We start from the raw sequence: 7,284 nt of genomic DNA, 5'->3' as shown, positions 1-7,284 counted from the left end.
CTGCAGTGAACTGAAAAGACGAGCGACCCAGGGGTGTGTGTGCTTTGGGGACCTTTAACAAAATGCGGACTGGCAGAAAGAGTGTTATATGTGGAGGATGAGGGATGCAGTATAGATCTCAGGTAGGGGGGAATGATGCCTAAGAGGGTTTTTATAAATAAGCATCAACCAGTGGGTCTTGCGACGGGTATACAGAGATGACCAGTTTACAGAAGAGTATAGAGTGCAGTGATATGTCCTATAAGGAGCATAGGTGTCAAATCTGATGTTCTAATGGTAAAGAACATCTAGCCACTCGAGAGCACCCTTACCTGCCGATCTATAAATTACTATAAATCTAGCATGGGCAGAATGGTCATCTGAATCAGGGTTAGTTTGGCAGCTGGGTTGAAAGAGGAGCGATTACGATAGAGGAAACCAAGTCTAGATTTAACTTTAGCCTGCAGCTTTGATATGTGCTGAGAGAAGGACAGTGTACTGTCTAGCCATACTTCCAAGTACTTGTATGAGGTGACTACCTCAAGCTCTAAACCCTCAGAGGTAGTAATGCCCCTCTCCCCACAGGTGTGATTCTTCTTACCAAACCACTTTGTTTTGGAGGTGTTCAGAACAAGGTTAAGGGCAGAAAAAGCTTGTTGGACACTGAGAAAGCTTTGTTATAGAGCGTTTAACACAAAATCCAGGGAGGGGCCAGCTGAGTATAAGACTGTATAATCTGCATATAAATGGATGAGAGATCTTCCTACTGCCTGAGCTATGTTGTTGATGTAAATTGAGAAGAGCGTGGGGCCTAGGATCGAGCCTTGGGGTACACCCTTGGTGACAGGCAGTGGCTGAGACAGCAGATGTTCTGACTTTATACACCTCACTCTTCGAGAGAGGTAGTTAGCAAACCAGGGCAAAGACCCAATACAGAGACACCAATACTCCTATGGAATAATACATCAATACAAGAATGGAATGGTCTACTGTATCAAAAGCTTTGGCCAAGTCAATAAAAATACCAGCACAACATTGCTTAGAATCAAAGGCAGTGGTGACATCATTGAGGATCTTTAAGGTTGCAGTGACACATCCATAACCTGAGCAGAAACAAGATTGCATACCAGAGAGAATACTATAGACATCAAGAAAGCCAGTCAGTTGATGATTGACATGTTTTTCCAACACTTTTGTTAAACAGGGCAAAATAGAAATAGGCCTATAACAGTTAGGATCAGCTTGATCTCCCCTTTAAATAAAGGACAAAGCGTGGCTGTCTTCCGAGCAATGGGAACCTCCCCAGAGAGGAGAGACAGGTTAAAATGGTCAGAGATAGGATTGGCGATTATAGGGGCAGCAACCTTAAAGAAGAAAGGCTCTAAACCATCTGAACCGGATGTTTTATTGGGGTCAAGTTTAGGGAGCTCCTTCAGCACCTCGGACTCAGTGACCGCCTGCAGGGAGAAACTTTGTAGCGGGGCAGGGGAAGAAGAGGGAGGAGCATCGGGGCTAGTCCCATTAGAAGGGGTGGGAGATCAGGAAATGTTGGAGGCATGGCTGAGTCAAACAGGAATCCTGACTTAATGAAGTGGTGATTAAAAAGACCAGCCATGTGCTTTGTCTGTAACAACCACATCATCAACTTTAAGGGACATGGGCAGCTGTGAGGAGGAGGGTTTATTCTCCAGGTCTTTAACCGTTTTCCAGAACGTCTTGGGTTTAGACCCACAGAGAGAGAACTGCTCCATAGAGTAACTAACTTTGGCCCTCCGGATAGCTTTAATGAACTTATTTCTCATTTGCCTGAACGAGGGCCTGTCAGCCTGAGCATGTGTGTGCCAAGCCTTTCCCAAATGCAATTCTTGAGGTGGAGTAACTCTGCAAGATCACGGTCACACCAGGGGCTGAACCTGTTATTAATTCCAATTTTCTTCATGGGGGCGTGTTTAAAAAAAAAACATTACTGAAAATATCAAAGAAGAAGGTCCAAGCGTATTCAACATTGTAATGTCCGTCGTTCGAATGAGACCAAGATGAAGCGTGAGGTAGGTTACTCATATTCTTTAATGATAACCCGCGAAACAAGAAAAAGGGAACCAATGAAATGTACAGCCTTGCAGGGCTCAACAGCAACAATACAAGGACAAGATCCCACAACATAGGTGGAAAAAAAGGCGGCCTAAGTATAAATCCCAATCAGAGACAACGATAGACAGCTGCCACTGATTGGGAACCACACTCGGCCAAATACAAAGAAATACAACACATAGAATGCCCATCCAAATCACACGCTGACCAAACCAAATAGAGACATAAAAAGGCTCTCTAAGGTCAGGGCATGACAGACGTAGGGGATCAAGCTGATTCTATACCAATTTACAGAGGCCAGGCCATGAAGGAAGGCTTGCTCATTGCTTATTTTTAGCAAGTGTCTATGACAAATCAGGACAGGTCATTTCACTGAGCAGCCATTACGAACGCAGGCTGTAAAACAGTGATCACTAAGGTTATTACATAAAACTGATACCTATCAGGACTTTTTGTGGGGATAACATTGAGGAGAGTAGCCTTTTCTGGGTGTTTGGAGTCGTACTTTGTGGGATTGGTAATAATCTGAGAAAGATTTAGCAAGTTCCATTGCTTTAGGACTTGGTCAGGTGGTTTAAACATGTCCCAGTTTAGGTCACCTAGCAGGACAAATTCAGACTTAGTGTAAGGGGCCAGGAGAGAGGTTAGGGCAGAAAGGGTACAGGCCGGGGCTGATGGAGGACGATAACACCCAGCAACAGTCAACAAAGAGCTTTTTGAAAGTTTAATGCTTAAAACCAGCAAATCAAATTGTTTGGGGACAGACTTGGTGGAGACAACCGAGCACTGAAGGTGATCCTTGTTAAAGATTCCCACTCCCCCAAGTTCTGTCTTGCTGAAAAAGGTTATAACCAGAAAGGTTAACATCAGTATTCAAAACATTCTTTCTTAACCACGTCTCAGTAATGACCAACACATCTGGATTGGAGCGGTGAACCCACACTTTCAATTGATCAATTTTCGGTAATAAGTTTCTATTGTTAACGTGCAGAAAACACAGGCTTTTACGAGAGCAGAAGTCTGTGAAACAGATATCAGAGCACAAGTCAGAATTCAGGCTAGCAACAGTAGATGGGCCCGGGCGTACATGCACATTTCTATATATCATCAACAGTAATACAATCAAGGCACGGCAGAGGACAGGGAGAGCTCTGCAGTGTTGATTTATGACATTTGAATGTGTATTATATGGCAACAAGATCATATTATACAGCAATTTCATCAGGTAACATGAAAACAAACCTGGCGAGAGGTGGTTAGAATAGGATGGGAGGCAAAAAGTCTGTGTAACCAATAGAGAGTCGGAATCCCGAGTGTGGGAACAAACATATTCTGTCCCACAGTTGGGTAAAGATGAAAGTTCATAGTTAACAAAGCATGCAGGAGTCATGAGGCAAATATCAGAATGCACAAGAAAAAATATATAACGACTTGGGGATAGCCATTGTAAGTTCAGAGTCACTCGCCCCAACAGTGCCTGTGTGCTGGAGGCGAACGAAAGCTCAGTAGATAGGGGGGAGTGTGGTGGGGGTACCTGTACAAGACAGGGGGAGACAACCCGAGCAGACGGCGAACAGATCGCCAGGTGGAATCCAAGCAGCAGTGAAGCAGACAACAGGAGAAGGTGTCACACCCACGTGGGAGAAGCTTTTATTTCTGGAGGCAGATTTATTGTAGAATACTCCAGTGGATGATCTCTGAACAGGAGGGGGCTTCAAGGACTCTGGGTTGAAAAATGTGAGAGCTCACATGCAGCTGTCTCTCTCTCTCCTCCACCTCTGAAGTAAGTGTAATTGCCAAAATATACCTAAGTATCAAAAGTAAAAGTACAAATAATTTATAATTCCTTATATTAAGCAAACCAGACGTCAACATTTTTTATTTATTTACAGATAGCCAGGGACACATTCCAACACTCAGACATCATTTACAAATGAAGCATTTGTGTTTAGTAGAAGGGCCTTGGTCAGGGAGGTGACCAAGAACCTGATGGGAACCTTCCAGAAGGACAACCATCTCTTCAGCACTCCACCCATCAGGTATTTATGGTAGAGAGGCCAGACGGAAGCCACTCTTCATAAAATGCACATGACAGCCCGCTTGGAGTTTGCTAAAAATGACCAAAAGGACTCTCAGATGATGAGAAACAAGATTCTCTGGTCTGATGAAACCAAGATTGAACTCTTTGGCCTGAATGCAAAGCGTCACGTCTGGAGGACACCTGGCACCATCCCTACGGTGAAGCATGGTGGTGGCAATGTTTTTCAGCGGCAGGGACTGCGAGACAGGTCAAGATCAAGGGAAAGATGAACGGAGCATAGTACAGAGTGATCCTTGATGAAAACCTGCTCCAGAGCCATCAGAACCTCTTTGGCAGTGGCCCAGTCAGAGCCCGGACTTGAACCCTATCGACATCTCTTCAGAGACCTGAAAATAGCTGTGCAGCGATACTCAACATCTAACCTGACAGAGCTTGAGAGGATCTGCAGAGAAGAATGGGAGAAACTCCCCAAATACCATTGTGCCAAGCTTGTAGCGTCATACCCAAGAAGACCCAAGGCTGTAATCGCAGCCAAAGGTGCTTCAACAAAGTACTGAGTAAAGGGTCTGAAAACGTATGTAAATGTAGTATTTCCGTTTTGTTTTGTTGTTTTGAAGAAAAAAAATTACAAATCTGTTTGTGCTCTGTTATTATTGGGTATTTTGTGTAGATTCATGAGGGGGGAAAAAAACAATTAAATTCATTTAGAATAAGTCTGTAATGTCACAAAATGTGGAAAAAATCAATGCACTGTACCCCAAAAAACTACTTACTGTAAGTAGTACTTTAAAGTATTTGTACTTAAGTATTTTACACCACTGCATAATGTGTCTTGCAAGACTTTAGTTTTTTAATATTTCTTTCTAGCAAGTTTTCGCAACGAGGAAATTAATTTCAAGCCAGAGGCACTATGGGTTGAGTCACATCCATGTTTGTAGGCTATAGTTCAGATTGCATCCTTGGTCCTTAGACATTAGACATAAAACTTCCTACATCCATTCACAGTGAATCGTTGTTATCTCTGTAATGTAAAGATCAGACTCTATAAATATACAGTGTAAGGTATGTTGATTAATGGACCCTGTCTCTACTGGCTTAGGGCAGTTTCTCTGGACCCCCGCAAAGTCCAGGTCTCTGTCGGGCCTGGGAGGCTGCTAGTGCTAGTGCTAGTTGCTGCAAAACTAGGCCTACTGGCTTCCACCTGCGATGGTGTTTCGTCAAACGAGGACAAGGGGGTAGCTTGCTGATGTGGCAATTTGGCACAAGGTTGATCAGATAAAGCTTTTTTTGCGGCGTATTTGTGCACCTCTTGGTCTTGACTATTATTTATCCATCTTGAACAATTCACCCATTCTCCAACCGAGTCCGATCCGATTCACCTAACTTTTTAAAAACTTGATAGGCAATTAGGTGATGAGGCCGAGGCGGTTTGCCGCCGGCGCCGTTGCGATATAGGCTAATTAGATTCATGAAAACTATATTGTCTTACTCACCTACTGTAGATTGGACAACACAATAACTCTGCTTTCTACATGTGCAAATTAAAAAGGAGGGTTACTGTCAAAATTATTTATAAAAAATATACAGTATCAAGGCACAAGGCGAGACCCAAATGCAGACACAGGAGGCAGATGGTTGGAGTCTTACAATGTTTATTAATCCAAAAGGGGAGGCAAGAGAATGGTCGTGGACAGGAAAAAACATCAAAACCAGAACAGAGTCCAGGAGGTACAGAGTGGCAGACAGGCTTGTGGTCAGGTCAGGGAGAATGGTCAGGCAGGCGGGTACAAAGTCCAGATACAGGCAAATGTCAAAACCGGGAGGACTAGAAAAAGGAGAATGCAAAATGCTGGTTGACTTGGAAACATACAAGACACCTGAAGGGGGTGGAGACAATCACAAGGACAGGTGAAACAGATCAGAGCGTGACAATGCAGTATATATACAATTTAAACAGAGGTGTGAGATGACAGGCGCAATGAGCCCCAAGCTTAATGACAACACACTGCACTGTCACTGTGGAAGCAAGGTTTCCATGGTTGGCATCCTCAGCCATTATTATACCTGTATACAGAGATTGTTTGAGGATACTTTGACCACAACATATGAGATAATCCTATGTTGGGAAATGCAGGCATGCACTGTCAGGACTAGATGTAGTGTGTTAAAGTGGATGGAGTAGATTTGCGTCAGCAGCATGGGCTGGAATAAGCGTAAAACTATTCAGACTATAGCACTCTCACGATTTAATGGCCTCAAAACCTAAGGGCCATCTGTCAGCCATGTCTGTCATCAGAGTGATTAAAGACAGAGAATATCATATTAATAATATGCTGGTCTAAACCCAAGGAGAGTTGCCATCTGCTTTCTATACACTTTGATTAAAAAGCTAATTCCATACCTTGAAGCAGGAGAGCTTAAGGCCAGTTCTGTACCATGCGATGAACTGTGCAGGGTTAGAACTCAGTTAAAAAGCACTTCAACTGACCCGGAAAAATCCAAGTCAATGTTTTTTAGGACAGTCTGAAAACTCCAAGATTTCCAAGACACATACTGTAGTGTAGATATATATGGCAAGGTTAAATGAAAGGAATGGAGGCTGGGCTGGAGTGGTGGGGTTGACATTAATTCTGATGTAAGTGCAAATAAGCAGAGCCAGATGAAAATAAGCACTGCCATTTTACATCACACCCAGGTAGCCCTACAAACCGCTGACTCCACACTGTAGTAAATCACAGATGTGCAGTGGGCTGTATGCCTGTTAGCTGGGAGGAATGGACCACACTGATCATACTGTATAAGGGCCTGACTCATTCTCCCATGAGAGTGAAGCTGATGAGATGGAGCAGCATAGGAGACCAGTGGTTGTTTGTCATGCCACCTCAGGGCTTACACAGGGAAGGGGGAATGGAAAACAAATGGATCCCATCTTTATGATCAAATATATTTAAATAACAATGCCCTCTATGTTCAAATGTGATTCTAATGGGATTATAAAGGAATACATTTGATATCAAATGGTAAGCAGATGGTATTACATCTTCTAATTGTGTTTGCATAATGTCTTCCCCTACTGATCCTTACAAATTTCCCATCAATGCAATTGTTAAAGCTTTTTAATTCCCAGAGATGCTGAGGCTGCTTGGTGCTCTCTACTTGTGGCATCCTCTCTC

The sequence above is a fragment of the Oncorhynchus masou genome, chromosome 2, assembly GCF_036934945.1.
Source record: "Oncorhynchus masou masou isolate Uvic2021 chromosome 2, UVic_Omas_1.1, whole genome shotgun sequence".
Classification (NCBI taxonomy): domain Eukaryota; kingdom Metazoa; phylum Chordata; class Actinopteri; order Salmoniformes; family Salmonidae; genus Oncorhynchus; species Oncorhynchus masou.
The sequence above is the reverse complement of the archived record's forward strand: the minus strand, read 5'-3'. Positions refer to the sequence as shown.